General features: G+C 37.3%; 1 long non-coding RNA gene across 1 annotated transcript; it reads right to left on the bottom strand.

The window, feature by feature from the left end:
* Positions 1 to 5307: 5307 nt before the first annotated feature.
* On the bottom strand, positions 5308 to 7150 carry LOC147483519 (uncharacterized). The gene is made up of 3 exons (XR_015206831.1): positions 7096 to 7150; positions 6910 to 7001; positions 5308 to 6048 (listed from the first exon to the last, which is right to left on the bottom strand). It is a non-coding gene; the product is annotated as an uncharacterized LOC147483519 (long non-coding RNA).
* Between the last annotated feature and the right edge of the window lie 16675 nt (positions 7151 to 23825).

Here is a 23825-nt window from a genome sequence, read left to right as displayed (position 1 = left end):
AAACTTGGCTCTTGTGTGGATGTAGGTAACATTTACCGAACCACCTAAATCTTTGTGTCTCTTTGCATATTTACTTCCTTATTTATTGTTTGCTTTCTATGGGTGATGATAAATTAGTAGTTTTGTTTGTTTGAGTTTGTTATGATAACTACCAAAGTCTTGGGTGGGTGATTTCCTTGGTGTGAGCTCAAAGTTGAAATCATTTGGGATAGAAAGTAACTAGATTGAGGTGTGACTTTCTAGTGAAATCTCCCAACACATTTAAGTATTGATTTGCACTCCTTCACCTCATGTTGAAGTCTCTGAATTGCAGCCTCCCCGCTTTCTCAAGTCATCTCCAATATAGCGTTATTAACTTCAGCAAGTTCGTTCTCGAGCCTCTTCCTCTCATCTCTGCTTTGGAGTAACTAACCTTAGACATTTGTGCATGGAAAGCATAAAATATTTCAAGCCAATTGGTTGTTGCTAGAGTGCTAGACACAAACATAAAACATCACGGTTATCTCCACAAAGTAGAACTTTCGGGGCCTTGATGGATAGGTAGTGAACTTTTCGACCAAATGATGCGAAATTGTAATATACAAATTAAGACATCACAGGTAACTCCACATAAAAGAACATCCGGAGCCTTGACGCAAAGGTAGCAAATTTTTCAATAAAATGATGCTAAATTACAATTTAAAAAAGGGAGATAAAATGCATTGTTTCCTAACATCTAAAATTTCTGAACAAGTTACTGATAGTATAAACTGTAGTGACCCACACGACCACATGACGTCATAAAAGTGGAATAAGTTTCAAAACACGTAGAATTCACAAAGGAGACTTCGCTTACATAGAATACCAAAGAGGCCACTGTCATAATCTTCACCTATTTACTTGAATTTATTTTTTGAAACAAAAGGTAAATCTAAACTCCCCATTCAGATTCAATGTAGGTATTTTGTACTTCAAACTCAAAGAGAAGAAAAAAAACAAACAAACAATTTTATGTACTTCCGGATCGAGAAAAAAGCAATGGAGTTTCAGAATTTATGGGCCTGGACATCTGGCTTTTTAAATTTTAGAAACTCGTGAAGATTTTTCTATATCAAAACAATGCTAATAAGGTGGGAAAATGAACAATTTGCAAAGCTTATTGACAATGATAATAATGGCTTGCTGATTGGTCTACAGTAGAAAGACATAGTTCGGGTGCTATGGAGATGGCCATAAGGTGAACCACACCATATTTGGTCTATTGGTCTCAACTCTCAATGCAATGTGGACTAACACATCCTTGACAATGTCCTGTTATCAAAATCATGGACAAATTTTTCTTAAGGGATAAATGATGCATTTTACAAGAGGTGAAAAAACATGCTGCTTATTGATGCAATATACTTCGCCAATCGAAAATGTATGAACTTCTCTCTATACCTTTAGAAAAAGATTAAAAGAATAGCTTGATACATTAAAGAATCATCAGGAGAATGTAAAGTCAAGTATAAAACATAGAGAACACACCTCTCACTCTCCAGCTCCATCTCATACTCGGCAACCTTTGCTTGCAGGAGTTGCTTTGCGATCATCTGCTTCTCAGAAAGAAGAAAGCTCTGCCCCTGCTTTGTTTTCACACTCTCAGAAACAAGCTGCAAAAGAAGAAAATTAGGAAGCTTGTCACACTCACTCTCCCAGACACCCAAAATACAGTATACATTCTTTTAATGAAACCCACTTCAAGAAAGCCTGTTTCAACCTTCATGTGTCTAGGTCTATTGCCCTCTAAATTCTAAATCAAGCAACTCAACTCGGGGATCATATACCAATATACCATAAAAAACAGAAGGACTGACTACTCAAATATCATCCATTTCTGACCGAGGACCCACCAATAACTCAAACTACACTATAGAAAAAAGTGGAATTGTTCATTAGAACACCTACATAAAAATTGGGGTCCTAAACCTTAATTCAATGTAATTTCAATCAGATTTTAGCTTATCCATGCGCCAAAAAACCTGCCGTCCAACAATCTCCCACTAAGTCTCCAGCCTCAACTGATACAGCGTCACTAGGTTGATTATTTCCGAGCAGGCTTGTCACCCATCCGAGTGGAGTGCCATATGACTTCAGAGTAAACCAACCAAATTTCGGGTGTTTTTTGGACTTTTTTTATTTTCTTAATTGTCCCACATCGGCGAGGCTGAGTAGTCTGGATTAGTTAATAAAGGGTTACGTGAACTACTAGGATAGGTGGTGAAGGAAGAGAGGCAAAGGATGTTAGCGAAGTAGGGACGAGAGTGCCCACCCGGCGGATGCCCCTCCCCTGAGCCACTTTTTAATTTTAAAGTTGACTCAATTATTTTTGCGCTTTTGGTACTCAAATTCACGCATATCTGTACGTGGTGGTTCAGGAATCAGGCTAAAGAAATAAAATAGGATGATTGGATTGGTAAAGGCTAAATAGACCAAGATCGAATATACGCCTAAGTGAACTCTTGGACCCTCAACTGGCATAGAGGTTGTTTTCGCTTAAATCCACACACCTAGCTCCCAGCAACAATCTATGAGATGTACATGTACGCCTAAGAAGATTGTGTTTGAAATCAAGATTCCATGAAAACCCAGTAAAGACCACAGGAGAGAGGGAGTTTGCGCATTCGAAAATAGATCCACTATTTCACATGTACTTCAAACTTTTCAGGAAGCCATCTCTAGTCTATCAAACACATACAGTTGAAGAGTCATTCTTGGTGGAGTGGTGATGGATTGCAATCCGAATAGGTGCCCAGGGTAAAGTCTTAGACGCCCAAAACACATTATCCCGCCTTGAGTAAGGAAGAGCATGCAGTGCCCTGAAGGCCGGCCTGAACACCTGTTACCCCTCAAGTCAGATTCATGGCTATTGGGGTGGAGCTGAAGGTGTAGTCCTGAATTACACCACTCAGTGCAGTGCTCAACGTTTGGCTGTGCATATCCTCCAGATGAGTTCACCTCGTGCTATTCAGCAAATAATATTAGACAACTATTTTGGTATAACTTGGATTGTCCATTGGTTTGGAATCTGTATAGCTCCGCGGTGGAGGGTTTTCAGGTGTGTTCACCAAAACTTTAGTGCCACCTTTAGAGTTGAGAAGGTGAAGTTGATACTGAACCTCAAAGTAGAACTGGAACCATTTCTGTTAGAATTTCTAACCTTCATCCTAGCAAGGTGGTTAAATTAATAGCGTACAATAGTTGTACCTGCCCGTTATATGAACTCCACTTATACGAACTCCAAAAAAACTCCACCAAGAAAAACAATGAATTAGAAGCTGATTTTTTGTGGTGATGTTCACCCAACAATATAGATCATTCTTAGAAAAAATCAGCACATTTGAAGATGTCTAGACGTATCAAATTTTGTTTACAATGTTATAAAATTATCTAACGGTCCAGATTTTTCGAATTTCAAAACAATTTTTGTACAAGGTTAAATATATGTATCTACAATACCGTCATCTTCTTTGGACTAATTACTGCTTCCCTCATTGCCAACTGTGTTCACATGGCACCACCAAATGATCATTAATCACTGCCACCATAGCTACTGGGATTCATATATCCGTTTTATGACTAGCTTTCGAACCCGTCCTACGAACAGGTGTCATTATATTAAATTATTCTAAAAAATATTAGCAACTATGCAGAGCAGATATGAAAATTACATTAATCACTCATTCAAATTTCTTGCACCACTCTCTATAAAAAGGAAGCATCAAATCTTGATAAAATCCATCGATTTTTTTTTGTTATTAGGTTTAATAATATAAGTTTGATTGAAGTTTTGTGATAATGCCCAATGTGGCGTTAATAATATTGAAGCTACTTGAATAGCAAGACATTCCCAGTCATAATAAAAGAACTAGCTATTTTGCCCGTCCTATGGCCGGGCATGTTAATTTAAGCTTGTAAATTTGACGTGTTATGCTTAATTTGGGTACTTCTAAGTTATTCAGCAATATGGTATTGTAGTGTACTACAAATACTAAAATTAAAAAGCTTGAGAAAGGGGAGCAAAGGCGCCTCTGTGCAAACAATTCAATGTAGAGATGAAGTACAAATGAGTTGTAAAGAGGGAAAACAAAAAAAAAAATGGCATGAATAAAACTAATAGAAACTTATAGCCAAATTATGCTCAAGCATACAAAATTTTACTCAGTGGAACTTCAATTCGATTTGATGACCCAGGAAATATCTTTAAAAGAAATATGTATATAAGTAATATGCTAATAAGTTGATTTCCAAATCACACGTAATTTGAGCCTTTCAATTATGTTTGTTAGACTCATCCTAGCAAGTGCACATTGTAGTTGTAGATGAGAAAGAAAAAAGGTTAGTGCATCTCTGTAACAATGGAAAAACCTTGGGCATGGACTTGGATTCAATAGATAAAACTGAAATAGAAAATAAAATCTCTTAAATTTCCAATAATAGTCAGTTGGTTTCATCGAAAAAAAGGAGTTACAATAGCATCTGAGGCATATTACCTAGTTACCATGTATTACAAAGGGTCATATTGAATCTACATATGAGATTACATCAATAAGAATTAAAGTACACCCCTTAGTCACTATATGTAGTAGGTCACTCTGACTTGTCCTCATATACAGTAGCAATGACATTGTTATCTAGTTCTTCCTGGCTTGTTAGCTACTTAGCTCTTCCCTTCACATTAACTCTTAAAGATGATGGGCATGATATAAGTTGGATTAGCTCACAGAAACACGAAGATATAGGTTAATGAGATATAAAACTAAATTAGAAAGAAAACCGAACCTTACCTGCTAATGCCTTCACTACTGAGGTGGAATTCCAAAAGAATTGTTCTTGCATAAAAAAAAAAGGATAAAAGAATTGTTCATAATCATTAAACTTATGTGCAACATATAAATATATATATACACACACGTTACATTATTGATATTATATGCATCTAAAATAACAGAATTAAGATACTCACCTTTGATGAAGCACTTAGAAAATTCCAGAAAACTAATAGTAGCTTTTGCATAATAAGAATTCACCAATAAATGAAACATGCAAGAGTTTAAGTTTGCCCTAGTCACTTGAGTTTCTTCATATTTTCTAAGATCCTTCTTGAGAGTGCCAAACCTACGGGCCAGTACTCGACTCTTTTAGTTGAGATGAGAATAACCCAATTAGTAGCCAAAGCCGTGGCTATTAATCCACATCCCTTATCATCATCTCGTGTGATACCCTCAGTAACAATGGAAAAACCAAATGTGACGCTTACTTATTTTTCGAGACTCATCTTTGGGGTTTTAATTTCAACTGACAACTTGCTAAAAATATAAGAATCTCCAATTTCATGCAAAATATATATTTTCTACAACATATTACCATTTCAATATTTAATCCACAACTTACAACAACGAATAATAACAAAGAGCATGCTAAAAAATAAAACAGATGATAGATTTGAAGAATGACTCCATCAAATTTTCATGATACAATTGATATTTTTATTTTTTTTTCCAAAAAAAGTATTGTGCACCACATGTTACTTGCAACAACAACCATGTGGTAGGATACAAATTCAGTTTCTCATCAACTCAGCAAGTACAACCAATAGAACATATGACAATCCTAATTAGACGACTTTAGACTCTTTGATTGGATATCGAATTTCACCAATTGAATGCAACCCTTCATATGGGTTAGCTAATAGAGCAATAAATATGTCTTGGCATTTCTTTTTTTTTTCTCTACCAATCAATGACCCTAAACTTTTCAAGGTCTTAAAGACTGGGCTCAAGGCTAGAAGAAGTAGGTAGCTACTGGTTTGTTATCACCAAAGACACAAAAACAACAGCAAATTAAAGGAAATAATAACTTTGCAATTAAAAATATAAAAAACAACATACAATTTTCAAAGAGAATCCAAAAGCAACCACAAACCTCCTAGATGAGCAATAAGCTTAGGTAATGTGCATGAAGTAAAGCTTTTATTTGCTTTAACTCTCTAGCCGCTGTGTCAGTCAAGCACCAAGCCGCCTCAAGCAACTACACCATTTAAAATATATATATATAAGAAATCTCTTTCAACGTATATGGACTTGATTAACATAGCGGGTAGCCTTTGGTGAAGAAGGTGGTAGTCTTACGGTTTTTGACGTGGGAATAGAGAAACAATATTGACTTCTCAAGACAGGGACAAAGATACAAACATGCTCAAGCTCAGCAGAAAACTCAAATAAAGAAAAACAAATCATGTCTGTCATAAGGGAACTATCAATTTGATCAATCTATATTTGAAACGAATCACTATTAAAAAAAGAAGATACAAATGGGAAAAGGTATGTGTCACAATATTGATGTATACCAATAGTGAAGAATTTAATGTAATAAAATAATAAGTATGAGTATAAATGAATTGTACATGTCATGTAAACAAAATTATGATAGTAGTACAATCTACAAAGACGGAGACTGGGACATGGATAGTGTAGTAACTGTTGAAATGAAGATTCGAAAAGACTGCGTGAAACAACAAACTTTAACTATTTGGAGAATCACACCACACGGCTTTTTCAAATAAAATGATTGGGTAATCTCTAACCATTTAACATTCAAAAGTAGTTTAAGATTGTATTAGACACGCATGCAATACTAAATTAGGTACCCATGAAATTTGAGTACGTTAAAACAACACTATCGATATTTAAATCACGAAAGACGTAAATTAGGTAGGTAGGGGACTTATAAAAGCTCAATTTGTGATTTCAGGAAATAAAATGTACGATTGCAAAATGGGCAAATGAATAAGTGGGCAAATTTATAAGGATATGTCTCATCTTAATATTGATCCAATGAACCCAGTAACACAATTATGAAAGGAAAGTAGCCTAAGCTATGAAGATATACCTTGTATAATCTGAAATTGTCTCATCTTTAGTAAAACTATCATCTTGGGAGCCAAATTCATGCAAATAGAGACAATCAGGATTGCTGCAAGACTGGAACAATAGATGCATTTTGTTAATAAAAAATTATAGCCTATCATAAAGAAAAATCTTGTCTAAATGAAAAGAATCAAAATATAATCTGTACCATATTTCTCAACCACGCATGGCAATATTTTGTGGTTCCAAAGCAGGCTCTGCAAATGACATCCACAAACAATATTACAAACAAAAGAAAGGGAGAACTAAGGAGTCTCTCATAACAGAAACAATGGGAACATGGTTTACCTTAACGGTTTGTCGTCTAAGACGTAGCTATGTACGGATTGAATACAATGAACTGCTTCCTCCTCTCTCAAGTACGTTATATATATGCGGAATAAAGAAATAGAGAAGTCAGATTTACACAACTAATAGAACTGTTAAAGGTAACAACACACACTTTCTACCACATATATTCGAAATCACACATGTTACGCTATGCTATGTAGTTGAACGTGGGAATCAAATTAAAACAAAAATAAAGACTTGGGCAGTCAAAAATCTCACCTTACTACCGAGATAACCACCAGTTAAGCTTTAAATACATTTAATTAAGCCCTTAACATATTCGATAACCGCTTTCCTACTCTGTTTAGATACAACAGTTGGTTGTATCTCTTCAGCTATTTATTGGGGCTTTGAAATTTTCAAAAATTGGGAAGCACAAAGAAAAATCCATCTTTTGTATATGAAGAATCAACCCATCTTGACATATCTAAGTAAAAATCTCCTGGACTAAATGAAAATGCATCTTGGTCTAATGGATTGTTTCTTCTGAAGACAATGCCAAAAGCAGTAACACCCCTGCTATCTACAAATCAGAATTATATTCGCATTAGAGAATCACCCGTTGTTTTCCTAAAAGCATCTAGATTCTAGAACCACCCAAACACTTTCAATTGAACAATGTCTCATATTTGAAACTTTCGAAGGACTGGACAACAATCTTGTTTGATACTACACATTGTCTTGTACAAACTTATCAGAACTAATTGAAAAAATGACATAATCACTTAAGATTTACCTGCCTACTTTGTTAGATATACAGTAGAGTTACATCGATTTCTTGCACCACTCTCTATAAAAAGGAAGCACCAAATCTTGATAAAACCCATCGATTTCTTTTTGTTATTAGGTTTAATAATAGAAGTTTGATTGAAGTTTTGTGAGAATGCCCAATGTAGCGTTGATAATATTGAAGTTACTTGAATAGCAAGGCATTCCCAATCATAATAAAAGAATTATGATAAACACTACTTAAAATGCAAAACTATATTTGTCGAGACATTCTATTCCCCCTACATATAATACAAATATGTTTCAGGGTTAGTTCAATGCATTTACATCAAGTTTCTGATTTTCCATTAATTATTCTTTGAGATTAGTTCAATGTAGTTGCATCCAATTTCCAATTTCCCATTAATTATTCTTTGAGGTTAGTTCAATGCATTTGCATCAAGTTTCTGATTTTTCATTAATTATTCTTTGAGGATAGTTTAATGCAGTTGTATCCATATTATGATTGTCCATTAATTACTTTTAAGATTAGTTTAATGCTTGCATGTGCATCCAATTTTCAATTTTTCGTTAAATATTATTTGAGGTAAGTTCGATGCATTTGCATTTAGTTTTCTGTTTCCCGTTAATTGTTCTTTTGATGTTAGTTTCATACAGTATTATATATATTTTAAAATAATTGTCATTATTGGTTTGCCATTATTTATTTATTTATTTTTCATTTTCTATTATATATTTTGTGATGTTCTTTTTTGTATAATTTAATTTTCCACATGTAATTTGCTTTGGTTTGGTATATAATTTATTTAAGCTCAATATCCACTTTAACTAAATCCATAGTTATATAATTTATTTAAGCCAACGTCCATTTTAACTAAATCTCGTTATTCCGCTAAAATTGGAAACTATAAAATTCAGAAATTTAATTAGAATATGTCATAAATAATTGAGAAAGAACAATTTTGACCAGTCAACTTTAAAATTAAAAAGTGGCTCAGGGGAGGAGCATCCACCGAGTGGGCACATCGTCCCGACATCGCTAACATCATTTGCCTCACTCTTCCTTCACCTATTCTACTGTTCACGTGCAACCCTTTATTAACTAAACCAAACTACTCAGTCTCGCTGATGTGGGACAATTTTAAAAAAAAAAAAAAAAAAAAAAAAAAAAAAAAAAAAAAAAAAACAAAAAAAAAAAAAAAAAAAAAACAAACAAAACAAAACAAAAACAAAAACAAAAACAAAAAAAAAACAAAAAAAAAAACAAAAAACACCCAAAATTTGGTTGGTTTACTCTGAATTCGTATGGTACTCCTCGAATGGGTGACAAGCTGCTCGGAAATAATCAACCTAGTGACGCTGCATCAGTTGACGCATGAGACTGCATCAGTTGAAGCTGGAGACTTAGTGGGAGATTGTTGGACGGCATAAGAGATAACTGTGTCTTAAATCTGTTGGTTTTGTTGTTATGGACATTGTAATTTGTAAGTGCTGAATCAGTGTATGAAGCTTCCATGAGTTAAATTCCACAATAGTGACACCAAACATTTTCAATTCCTAACGCAATGATGCAGGCGGTTTTTGGCGCATGGATAAGCTAAAATCTGATTGAAATTACATTGAATTAAGTTTATCTATAAATTACTGCTCGATTAATTTGTCAACTCTATTGGTTTGGCGGATAAAATTGTCAGTACTAAATTTTCCATTTGAGTGAACTTCGTCTCCTCAAATATGAAGAACAAAAACACAACATCGATGATCCCGAAGTCATCATCTCAGACTGTCTGTCGCGGACGATATCCAATCATGACTATCTTGTCAACAAACATACTCCCGATCTTGGGCATGACGTGCCGTGCAATGTGTGTCAAGTTGAATTCTCTTCCTTGCGGGTTAGCTCCCCTGCACAAGTCGGATAAAAACCAAAATTGAAATAAAACCAATGCCAGATTTTTTTACTTTTCATTAGGAATTCTAGAAGGAAAATGAAGCTAAGTTTATGTACCGATCAAGAAAATGATACTTGCTCGTGAGTCCGAATATCAAATTTTGCGTGCTCTTTAGCTGGTATTATTCCATCCCAAAGCAAAATCTAATCAACAACAAAGTTAAAATTCATTACAGACATCAACTCTATGTTTCATGAGACGTTGAGATGCCAATATGTAAGACTAATACATGTACTATAACCAAAGTTGTCTTTACAAGGCATAAAAATATGTACCCTGAGATTCTCTGAGGTTAGTTAAATGCAGTTGCATCAAGTTTCTGATTTCCCGTTAATTATTATTTGAGGTTAGTTTAGTGCAATTGCATCAACTTTATGATTTCTCGTTAGTTATTCATTAAGGTTAATTCAGTACAGTTATTGCATCCAGTTTTCGATGTTTCGTTAATTGGTCTTTGATATTAGTTTATTGCATTTGCATCTAGGTTCCAATCTCCCGTTAATTACACTTTGAGGTTAGTTCAATACATCTGCATCCAATTTCTGATTTCTCATTAATTATTTTTCGAAGTTAGTTATATGCATTTGCATCTAGTTTACAATTTTTAATTATTTATGTTTTGATGATTATTTCCCGTTAGTTATTATCTGACGTTAGTTTAATGCAATTGCATCAAGGTTTCTAGTTAATTACTTTTTGAGTTTAGTTATTGCATTTGCATAAAGTTTCTGATTTCCTGTTAATTACTCTTTGAGCTCAGTTATGTATTTGAATCCAGTTTCCTATTTCCATTTAATTATCCAATGTGGTGTGTAATACCAACTTCTCTTGATTCATCTTTAGTGTCCTTACAAACATGACATAAAAAGTAAATTATGCTTGATTTACTATGTGGGATCATCGAAGATTATTCAGTTCCTGATTTTTCATTAATTATTCTTTATATTATACATGACTCACTATGTGGAATCTTCAAAATTATATACGAATGGGTGTTGTTATATTAATTATTCTGAAAAATATTTGCAAATGTGCAGAACTATTATATATTAATATTATATTGATCACTCAACCAAATTTCTTATAACGTGAAAACCTCGCTCTCCATTAAAAAAAAAACTCACATTTGATAAAACCCTTCAACTTCATTTTGTTGTTTAATAATAGAAGTTTGATTGAAGTTTTGTGAAATTGGCTAATAAGGTGAAGTTCATATATATTGAAGCTACTTGAATAACAAGGAGTTCCCAATCATACAGAAAGAGATACGATAAACATCATTTTAAATGCAAAACTATACTTATCGAGATATTCCTACAACATATAACCCAACTATGTTTTGAGGTTAGTTCAATGCATTTGCATCTAGTTTCTGATTTTCCGTTATTTATATTTTGAGGTTAGTTTAATACAGTTGCATCCAATTTCCAATTCCCGTTATTTATTTTTTGAGATAAGTTCAATGTAGTTGCATCCAGTTTCTGATTTCTCGTTAATTATCCTTTTCAATTAGTTCAATACATTTGCATCAAATTTCCAATTTCCTGTTAATTGTTTTTTTAGGTCAGTTCAATGCATTTGCATCCAGTTTCTGATTTCCCGTTAATTATTCTGTGAGATTAGTTTAATGCATTTGCATCTAGTTTCCGATTTCTCGTTTATTATTTGATAAAGTTGCATTTGCATCTAGTTTTCGATTTCCCATTAATTATTGTTTGAGGTTAGTTCAATGAATTTGCATCCAGTTTCTGATTTCCCGTTAATTATTTCTTGAGGTTAGTTCAATGCATTTGCACCCAGTTTATATTTTGAGATTAGTTCAATGCAGTTGCATCCAGTTTCGATTTCCAGTTAATTATTTTTTAAGATTAGTTCTACGCATTTGCATCATGTTTCTAATTTATAATTAATTTTTCTTTGAGGTTAGTTCAATGTAGTTGCATCCAATTTCCGATTTTCCGTTAATTTAATCTTTGAGGGTTAGCTCAATACATTTGCATCCAGTTACCGATTTTCCGACAATTATTTTTTTATGTTAGTTTGATGTATTTGCATCCAAGTTTTAATTTTCCGTTAATTATTCTTTGAGCAGGTTAGTTTAATGCAGTTGTATCCATATTCCAATTTTCTATTAATTACTTTTTAAGATTAGTTTAATGCTTGTATTTGCATTCAGTTTCCGATTTCCGTTAAATATTATTTGAGGTTAGTTCGATGCATTTGCATCTAGTTTTCGCTTCTCCATTAATTGTTTTTAAACGTTAGTTTCATTCAGTATTATATATTTTTTTAAATATTTGTCATTATTGCTTTGCCGTTATTTTTTTTTTCATTTTCGATTATATATTTTGTGATGTTATTTTTTATATAATTGTTTTTAACCATGTTTTGAGGCCGTGTTAAGGATTTATTCAAAATAAGTCAATGCTTTATCATAGATACTAAAATTGTATGATTTGTAATAGGGAATTAGTTTTTACAAATCACCTATTTTTTAGCAATTTTTTTTTATTTGATCAAATATATAAGAATTGGAACACTAAAAGTGTTTGATTCGTAATAGGAAATAACCTTTTATAAATCACTTATTTTTTAGTAATTTTTTTTTATTTGATCAAATATATAAGAATTGGAAATACATTCAAACTCTCCAAATATAAGAATTAGAAATATACTCAAACTCTCCAAAGAGGTTCCATGTACGTGGGATTGTAGGCTATTAGAAAAGACTATCTTTCATATTAGAGTGCCACATAGGAGAGAAAAAAAAAACTAACTCTCATATTAGAGTACCACATAGGAGAGAGAAAATTCTCCATTAGAGGTCTCTGCTTTAGTATATAGATATATATAAGATAGTGGCTCTAAGTTAGTGGTTAAAGTATTTTATAATTTCAAAATATTTAACCCTTCCAAAGTTTATTTGAAAATATGTTTATTTTAACATATAAGGTTTAAAAAAAATTTAACTCTCTTTTGGCATCTTTAGAAATTAATGAGACCATTTTTTATAGGAATGTTATCCATAGTGGGAAAATGACATCCACAAAAAACCAAATAGTAAGTAAATTTGTAGAGTGAGATAGATGTCATTGTATAAATTGTTGTATAAAAAGTGTTGTTGTATATATATAAAATATCAATATACAAGGAGAATATGTCTAACTGTTTAATGATGTTGTCACGAGCTTCTCGAGAGATAGATCCAAGAACAAAGACATTATCAATATGTAAGTTTTGCACTAATCATGCTTAAAAAATGTTTAGTTTAGGATATAGATTTATGATCTAAGCTTCGACAAGAATTTTGTCCCTATTTCCATTGAATTTTTTGTTGATAAATAATATATTTCTAGTTAAATTTTCAAATCTTGTGAATTTCACCGATATTTAATGTCCATGGTGCTATCAAGGGATGTAGATATCGAGAGCTTTTAGGATATAGTATGCGGCCAATATTTGTAATTTCGCTTGTATCTCAGTTGGGGAGTACATTTGTAGGAGCACCAGTGATTACATATTTCATGTAATCATGCCTACTGTATTCTTGCATACCGGATCCGTGGGATGCGTACTTTGATGTATACTTCTATTACTACGCTCTTTGTTGTAGTTGGGACGATAATCCAACCTTATCCTTTTTGGTGGTTTAGGAGAAGAACTTCTCTACTTCGGACTTCAGTATAGTGACCTGTGCACTTGATAATTTATTCAATTTAGTCTCCAACATTATTTCCATCTTATAGCAATTGTAAAAAAAATTATATTTATTTGTTTTATCATTATTATTATTATTATCATACAAGAGTTCATGTAACATCCTCAATCTCAATCAAGCATGAACCTTGTAAATAGTGATGTTTAATCTCAGCCTGCTAAAAAATTCTCGAAAGTTTGTTCACCTCCATCTCAAGAGGCCTGTTCTCGATTGAAAATTCTACTAGATAATTAAAAACAACAAACAACAAACAAAAAAAAATCTAGAATTTCATAAATAAATAAATAAAAGATAAAATCAAAATATAAAGGAACATATTATCTTATAATATTAATATAAAAAATAAACTAAAAATAAAAATAAATGAAACATCTTCAGATATTATCCCACAGTCTTGTGCATTAGTTGCAAATAGGAAACTTAATTAAATAAATCCCATGATCAAATTGGTCTAAGCTAACACTTGTCATGAAGAAAATCTAATAATGTAACTAACAAACCTTTATACGAAATTTAATTAATTCCCATAAAATTTTCTACGAACATCCAAATGAACCTTTCACTCATGTGTACTTCATTTTTACTCTAACATGGTCAACATCCAGAACAAACCCCAATTCATAGAGTTGCACAAATATAGTTTCTTTGTTGGCCTCTCTCTCTCTCATAACTACATATATATGTTGTTATTTTACTTTCTTGGTGTGAATACAACTACTACATGTGAAGTGTTTAAAACAACAAAAAGTGAAGTGTTTAAAACAACAAAAACACATGCAAAAGTAAAGATGTTATAAATAGAACATATGCAAATGTTTAAGTCAATAGCTCCTGCCAACCAGCCCTTATACCCACTTTTGACCCTAATATCATTATACATCGTGAGTGAGAGATTCACAAGCCCTTTCGCCTTTGGATGCAACTGACGTTGATGGGTTATTATCGGGAAAAAAAATGGATGGAACTGACGTGACATTTTAGATTTGTTATAACCATCAAACCAAATCATAATATTTCATTTCATGTAATTAAATTTTTTCAGTTTCAATATATATCATCATAACACCTTAATTTTTCAATTTCAAGGTCTTATATGTCACCTTTTCTCCAATTCCAATCATGAGAAATGACCAATCACCAAGTAAGAGAATACAATTTTCTAATACCTTGTACATAAAACCGTCACAACATCATGTCATTTATGTGCCCCTCATTGTCATTTATGAATAAATAAATAAAATAAAATAAAATAGATAAAATCCAAATATAAAGGAATATTTTATCTTATAATATTAATATAAACCAATCACAGCACATAAATGTATTATCTTGTATCATCAGCACAAAAATGACATCATGTGCACATAAATGACGTCATATTAATTTTTTTAATACTTTTCTCCAATAAATTTTTTAATATCTACAAATTGACAATACAACCTACGTCCTGATGTCCTTACTATAAATGGGAAAACTCTAATCCTAACTGTAACTGGATTGGTAGATTGATTTGGTAAAAGTCGTATTCAATTCTGATGAGTTGCCTACTATACGTATCAAGCTCTATTATGATAGAACCTGAATCAGACCAAACGTGGTTCCTCCTCCCTTTATAATCATCTTTGTAATTGCTCCATTCCTCTTCGTATTCTGCTCATCATTAGGTAATAACTATCATTAATATCCATAACGTTAGTCCATAATGGCGATTGAATTAGCTGCTTGAATCTCTCGTAACTAATGGATAACATCTAATACATGCATTCTGTGTTAGTGCTGCTTAGGTCTACATCTGTATGGAGACTTAAGGTTGTTGGAGTGTAGGTTGTGGCAGTACATGTGTAGTTTATTCATTGGTCCAGAATATATGATACTTACACTTACCAATTAGGGCACCAGGGCCGGCTCAACCCTATAGCCAAATAAGCAGTTGCTTAGGGCCCCATAGTCCAAGGGGCCCCAATATAATTTAGCCTACTATTGTTTTTTCATCCCATTATTGTTTTTCAACCCACTCTTTTAATAGTTAAATAATGTTTTACATTGGGAACTAGAAATTGCGTTAGTTCTAAACAATCCAAGCCCCCAATATAATTTAGCCTATTATTGTTTTTCAGCCTATTATTGTTTTTCATCCCACAATTTTAATAGTTAAATAACGTTTTACATTGGAAACTAGAAATTGCGTTAGTTCTAAACAGACTCTTTGTTTCCATCGCTTTTTGCCAACGTTTCTCTCGCCCTTCTCCAACAAAAAACTTCTTGCTTTCATTGACCATTCGAATTTTGCTTAGGACCCCCAATTGTCTTGAGCCATGCCCCTACGTGTTACATGCCAAATTGCCAATAGCGCCATACCTCTATCTCTATATGTAACAACTAACAAACTAACAACACACCCCCCCACGTAATTATCGGGGGGAAAAAAACAATATACCCCACGTTCTTACAACGAACCTCGAAATTGTCCTACTAAAGATGCAATAATGCTACACACCGACCGACTTATTTGACCTACTATTTGAACCTACTGATGTGTCAGATATCCTAATCATTGATTTACATAGAGATACATGTCTGTATGTATTGCAATGCAAACCAACGTTATCCAAATAGTGAGTCGCAATAGTAGGTCTAAAAAGTAGGTCCGTATAGCACTACTCCTAAAGACATGACTTGAGACTGGCCTACTAATTTAGAATATATGGAGGTATTAATTCATTTCACCTCTATTCTTTACTTCATTTCGCACACATTCTATACAAACTATGTAGGGTATTAGCAATGTGGGTTTTAAACATTTTTTATACGTATATACATAGCCACAAATCCACAAATTTTTATGAGTAGATTCGTCTTCTACATGTACATATTGAGTATTGTATTTTCGGTGTTATTTGTTTTTGTCGAATCAAATTTTTCACAAATTATTGTTGAAAACCTCGAACCTTAGAAGAAATAATTTTTGTTTTAAATTCTTCCCGACCAGAGTAACATCGTTGAACTTGGAAAAAGAACACCTGACAACTGTTTCACATGCATTGATGATTTTAAATGGGGTAATCAGAATCAAAGTATAGGAATCTTCTTTCTATCTAATATATCTAATAAAATAGGGAAGTGTGGGGCCTGAAGGGCCCGATCTAATGGCTGCAATCCTTTTGCGTCATCGGTTGCATAGTAAGAGATGAGTCATGGTTGAGGGCATGATGGAACACTAGGTTGCATATACTCTTGCACCCCTAAACATTGAGTCCTGGTTTCGTCCCTGGTTGTTGTAGTTGGTGGAAGAGTGTAATGATGGTAGTTGGTGAGGCATAGGTGTTGTAATGCAGAGATGGTAGAGGATGGAGTCATACTATTATGCAGGTGGAGAAAGAGAACATTTTGGATTTTGCTTAGGACGTTCTGAGTGAGGAGATGTACATACAATGTAGTCCGATTGGTTGTGTAAGATGTCTTCCTTTGGTAGAGCGTATAGAAATATAGGACGTAGGATATGTACTTAGACATATTGATAACTTACCTTCCACGTATGTGTCGCGTTGTTATTGGTTGACGAGTGATGGATGAATATATGTACTTACAACACCACTGTCCATCTGTCAAACAAGAATTCATTAAAAATAGGAGTTCCCAATAGACTCAAACATGATAGTTGTTATCCAGTGTCGTTAATGTTTTAGAAGTTTTTATTCAGCAACACACACACACACACACTGTAGAAGAAGCCACTCCAAACATGTCGTGATGGAAAATGTTAAAGAAAAACCTAACACTCTCATGACTCAAGTAGCTCCAAGCAAAATTATTGTTGTGGAGAAGGTAGCAAGGATGAGGCTACTTGAGAAGAGAAGAAATAAGATGGATGAAGGCTGCGACAAGAGAATGCTCAAATGTTATTGTACACTACTTTCACACGAGTATCAAAATTTTCGATGGTAAAAAAATAAAACTTAAAACTTATGACTTTATGAGTACTTTTGATCGAGATTCAAGGTATGACTTTATGACATGGCAAAAAGAGCGGCTCCCAACTGGTATCATCTGGATCCATGAGATCAGATCTTATTTTCTCATCTCTCCCACATCACTCGACTTTCTTACTGTCGCCTCACTCGCTCAGTCGTTCTTACCTTCCTCGGTCTAACTGTTTTAAGGTCAGTTTGCTACCCTTTTGTTTCTTCCTTTTGATTCTCTCAGTTCTTCTGTGTTTAGTTGGCGCACTAAAAGTATGGGTTTTAAAAAACCCAAAGGAACAACCTTTTTCGTCCTTTTTTTGGTCTTTTTTAGTTGGCACACTAAAAGTATTAGTTTTAAAAACTTTTTATCTCAAACTCTGTTGCATACACTCACCTCTCTTTCTCTCTAAGTCTCGCCTCCTTTGGAATGAAAAAGCCCCCTTTTTCTCTCTCCATCACTGTTCTTTTTATACTCCCTCTCTTACATCGCAGCTGTCCACCTGTCCTTCCATCCATCGCTTCTCAGCCTTCCATGTGTAAAGTTTTCACTGTACCTTTGTATTCCACGGTGTGCTACCCTACTCCCGCATCTTCTGCTTATCTTGCTTCAGGCCCACACTTCCCAGAGATCTGCTACTCCCCGACTCTTGCTACTACGGCTGCGCCAGCCCCTCGACCTTTGACCCTAGATGTCGCGGACCATACCACTACAGATGCCCCTTCTCGATGCCGCAGCCTTTGCTGAGAGGCCCTGGGTCGAGAACCTTCTCCCCTTTTTCTTTATCTAGACTCTTTTGGCCCTCCATCGGTGTTCGCGTGTGCTGCAGGGCACTCATTACATGCGCCGTTTCTGCACCTCCTCGTGTTCTGAACCTCCACGTGTCGATCTCCTGTCGGTTCCTCTGTCGTCCCTTCGGTTTTTGCACCTGTGTAATTACTATTTTACCCCCGCACTATTTAAACTCCCGCTCCCCATTCTCTCCCTTATTTTCTTCATTCAATTTCTCTCTCCCTATACCTCTCTTCATCTCCAAAACTTTACTGCTTTTCCCTCCCCCGAATTCTTCCCCTTTGCCGTTTGCTTTGGTCTGATTTCATCACCGTTGGGCTCCGGTTCAGGTTCGTTTCTCTTGGTCCTTGTTCTCTTTATCTTACTGCTTGCATTATCTTCTTTTCTCTCTTTATCTTGCAACTGCTAGTGTCTTCTTCTCTCCTCAAGTCTATTCATCTTTCCCTTGATGTCGGCGACAACCTCCGAAAACCCCTCTCCTTCTCAATCCGACGGCTCTTCTTCTTCTCGGTCTACTGAGGTGGCCTCTCCACCTCCTGTGGCCGTTACGGCAGCCCCATCCACCTCGGGCCGCTTCCTTGCCCCATTACCGCCGCCATCCAGATATCGTATACCTAATTTAGGTGCAATTAGGGCTGCCTAAGGAATTCCAGCAGACATTCTGATAGAGCACGTGCCTTCGGTCACCCATTACCCCCACTTAGTACCGCCGCGGCCCGGGTTCTTAGTAGTGACAGTAGGGCAGATTGTTGCCGGGTTGCGGCTCCCCTTACACCTTGTTGGATGTGGAGGTGTGTAACCATTTCAACATCCCTCCCTGCCAAGACATCGGCAATTTCTGGAGAATCATGTATGCTGCAAACTACTACAACAGAACCGGGGATCCCCAACTAACAAGCCGCGACATCATCTCCCAGTTTTTCATAAAGAAAAGTACCAAGGATGTTGGTGTGGGGTACCAATCCCTCTGTGTCCGTCCCCAAAATAAAACTTTCTTACTCCGCATCACCACGTCTTATAAATAGTGGCACCACTATCCGCTGTACGTTTCCGATAACTTCTTGCCCGCGGACCTCCCTGCCAGGGTGACACTTAATCATCTCGTTTTTCAATCTAGTGGTGAGTTTTGTCGCTGCCTCTACCCTTTTCGGCCTTGACTTCATAGACTAATATTCTCCCATTTGTATTCCCTTGCAGGTTAGCAACCCAACTCTAAATCGAGGATATACGCCGGCACCATCTGTCTGGTCTTCGATAGACTCCGTGAACTTGGTACTGCACAAGCTGACGGTTTAAGCATTCATCCTACCACGGGCACCCTCTGCTTGAGTCTCCGCTGCTTCACAATTTCTCGGGCTTTGCTGCGCCCTTTTACTGTCCACCCCCTCCCAAATAACGAAGGCCCCGAGCATCGCCTCCCCCCAAAAACCGTTCCCGTTCTCACTCCCACCGTCGTCGACCTACTCAAGGCTCTTACCCCTCTTCCACAACCCCTGCATCCCGTGTCTCCCATCCCCCTTGGCTCCCAACCCTTTGCCTTCCTACCGAGCTACATTCTCCCTCCGCGAACATGGATCTTTCACAAATGAAGTTGTTTGATAATGATGATGAAGTAACTGAAATCTCTCCCTCCGCGGTGGCCATTCCTGCTAATGGGCCACCGAGCAAACGCCAGAGGACTATAGCGTCCGAAGACCCGACTCCCATCGTCCAAGCGGTGGAAGCAGATGCTCCTTCCACCATCGTCCATCGGCCAGGCAAGGAGACTGCTCTCCCCACCGACTCCAGTACCACCCCTGCTAATTTTGCCCCTGTCTTCAAGGTACGCCACCACAAAGTCAATGTCGCGAACTCGGCCTTCAAGAATCCCGCTGTGGCCTCCTCCATCTTCAACGGCTCCCATTTACCAAAGGACCTGGCTTATGCTGAAGGAGGCACCTTTGAACATCATCGCACCTCCCTATATACCAATTGGGAGAAGGTACTTCCCTTCCATTCCGCTCCTGCTCTATCATCTCTCCTTTCTGATTTACTTGTTCTGTTCATACTCAGCTGAGTCTGGACATATCATTCATGATCCGCGGTCCCTTCAGTGCTCGGTCCAAGGTAGATTCCCTGGATAAAGAAGTAAGCGGTCCTGACGGTCTGAGAGCTACTTGCACCCAACTCCAGCAAGAACTATAGCCGCCGACACAGCTAAAACCTGAGCCCAAGATGAACTGAGGATCGCAGAAAACAATCACCAGCTGTATATGGACTTTGTCAATGACCGTTTGAGTCAGCAACGCACCTCCTTCCTCCAACAGCACCAGAAAGATACCGCGGCTCTTCTGGACCAGCATAAGACGGACATGGCGACCCTCCAAACCCACAACCGGTCCTTGGATGACAAGAGGGTGGCTAGGAAGATCCAGGAAGAGCATGCGCGGCTTTTCAAGGAGGGTCGCCTTTTTTCGGAGGCGCCGTCGACCCCTGCTGATGAGGATACATACACCAAAGATCAATCAAAGCCTGAGGGGTCGGCTGAAGCTGGGGAGGCTGTTGAAGAGGCTGCAGAGGAAGTCCGTAATGAGGTTGCTACTACTTCTACTGAAGATATCATCACCGATGATCCCGTCGATACCACTACGGAGATCCCTTTAGATCCCCTCTGAATCTGTCCTGGTGACCTTTGTATCTTGGCTATGTGTGTTTTTATTTTGGTGGTTAACTATCCTGTATAATTTCATACTGGTTTCTCTCCTTTTGAAAGGAATGTTGTTGTGTTGTGTGGCAATGCCCATGGTGTGTGGCCCATACCGGGGATGTTTTCTGTTATGTTTAGTTAAGTCTTTTGATGTCTCTGGCCTTGTGTAATCACCTGATGATCAATCATGGAACCCGTTTACTCTTTTATTTCCCGAACATGGGCTTAGTGCCCTACTCTTTCCTCCCTTATCTTCTTTTCTTTCCTGGCAAATCCCTTATGCTGACCATGCCATCTCACTGGGGCTGATGAACCTACCGGGGCACCGCCTTGCCCCTGGGGTTGATTCGGACGTGATATCCATGAAGGGATCTCCCCCCGCTCTTTCTCTAAGGCTGATGAGCCTGTCGGGGCATTACCTTGCCCCTATGTTTGATTCGGATGTGGTGTCCACGAAGGACTCTCCCCCCCCCCTTCGGCTCTCTCTTTGAGGCTGATGAGCCGGTCAGGGCATTGCCTTGCCTCTATGTTTGATTCGCACGTGATATCCGCGAAGGGTTTAACCCGCCGCTCTCTCTCTGAAGCTAATGAACCTGCCGGGGCACTGCCTTGCCCCTAAGTTTGATTCGGATGTAATGTCTGTGAAGGGCTCTTCCCCCCGCTCTCTCTGGGGCTGATGAGCCTGCCGGGGCACTGCCTTGCCCCTATGTTTGATTCGGACGTGATGTCTGCAAAAGGTTTATTCCCCCGCTCTCTCTCTGAGGCTAATGAGCCTGCCGGGGCACCGCCTTGCCCCTATGTTTAACTGTTCTTTGTTAATTCTTCATATTCGTTGTTCAAAAGTGTCGTTGTATTATATATGTGCAAACAGCCCAAGTCCTTTGCCCCGGACTGGTAGTACATTTAAACATAAAACTTTTTCAACATTCTTACATTCCAAGGTCTTTCTATTAGCTTTCCTTCCCCGGTCCGCAGCCTGTATGTTCCAGCCCCTCCGACCTCCACCACCGTGTAAGGTCCTTCCCAATTAGGCCCCAGCTTTCCCTCATTTACCTTTTTAGTGCTCGGAGTCACCCTTCGGAGAACCAAATCCCCCACTTGAAATTAGTGCGGCTTCAATCACTTGCCGTATTGTTTTTGCAGGCGTTGGTGATATTCCTCTAGTCTGATGCGCGCGGTGTCCTATTTCTCCTTTGCCAAGTTCATGTCTCTAGCAAGTATGCCCCAGTTCAAACCACCTTTGACGGCCTTCGTGCGCGTCGTGGGTGCCACCATCTCCGAAGGGATCACGGCCCGTATTCTGTATGCCAGTGAAAAAGGAGTCTCTTTCGTGGAGGTCCGTGGTGTAGTACAGTATGCCCACAGTACATGACTTAGCTCCTCGGCCCATGCTCCTTTCTAGTCCTCTAACTTTCTCTTGAGATTGTTCATGATAGTCTTGTTAGAGGATTTGGCCTGCCCATTACCCTCTGGGTTGTAAGGAGCCGAGAATCCCTGTTTCACATTATAAGCCTGTAAGAACTCTCTCACTTTCGACCTCGTGAACTGTGTTCCATTGTCCACGATGATGGAATGCGGCAATCCAAACCTACAGATAATGTTCTCCCACAAAAACTTGACCACCTGTTCCTCCTTGACTTGTTGTAAGGCCACGGCCTCTATCCATTTGGTAAAATAATCAGTAGCGGCCAACATGAACCTTCTTTTACCTTTTGCCATCGGCAGCGGTCCCACGATATCCATGGCCCACATGGCGAACGGCCACGGGCTGGACACACTGTGCAGCGGTTATGCTGGTGCAAATATTAGCTGAGCAAATCTCTGACACTTTCCACACCTCTTGGCAAACTCCACCGCGTCCTTTTTCATGTGAGCCCAGAAGTAGCCTTGCGTTAACAGTCGATGTGCAGTTGTTCTCCCTACTGAGTGGCTCCCACAGTCCCCTGCGTGCAATTCCGCTAACACTTCTTGTGCCAGGCTCGGCCCTAGGCACCTCAGCAGCGGTCCATCGAAGTTCTTTCGGTACATCTCTCCTTCTACCAGAATGTATCTCTACGCAGTTTGTTCTAATCTCCTTCTTTCTCTCTCATCGGCTATCTCCCCTCCCAACAGAAAATGTTTAATAGGGATTGTTTCGACCCCCACCTACGTGGCAAACGTCCATTGGTAGGAGTTTCCACTTTATTCGTTTAATCGACAGGGCTAAAGCCCAATTCGCAATATCATGGATCAATGTACAGGCCCGTTAACTTTCATGTGGCTAAAGGTCAACCTTAGCCACATGGCTTCCACCAATGTATGCGTTGATTTATGTCCGTTTGTTTCTTATCAAAGAGATAATTATCGGTTGAAAGTTATAGTATATCACAATTACTCAAGCTACAAGATTACTTGAGCTACAAGGACTCTCTACTCTACCTATATAAATACCAAACTATTTTTCATTCAGAACTACGTTCTTAAGACTTGATCCCACTGATAATTTGGGTACGTAGGCAACCGCAAGGTACAGTCTCATCATTCCCCCGATCACCATCATTTTTCTAATTACTTTTCTACGTTCTTCGTCTTTTTCATCAACACTTGGTGTTTTGATCATATTTGGTCAAAACAGGGCTCATCCATCCTCCTACCCCCTTTGCGGCCTGACACACTTCGACCACTCCCTCGATGCTTGACTTCTCCAACTTCTTTACCCTTATGGTTCTTTC

This window comes from Coptis chinensis, chromosome 8, assembly GCF_015680905.1.
Source record: "Coptis chinensis isolate HL-2020 chromosome 8, ASM1568090v1, whole genome shotgun sequence".
NCBI lineage: Eukaryota > Viridiplantae > Streptophyta > Magnoliopsida > Ranunculales > Ranunculaceae > Coptis > Coptis chinensis.
The sequence above is the reverse complement of the archived record's forward strand: the minus strand, read 5'-3'. Positions and strand labels throughout refer to the sequence as shown.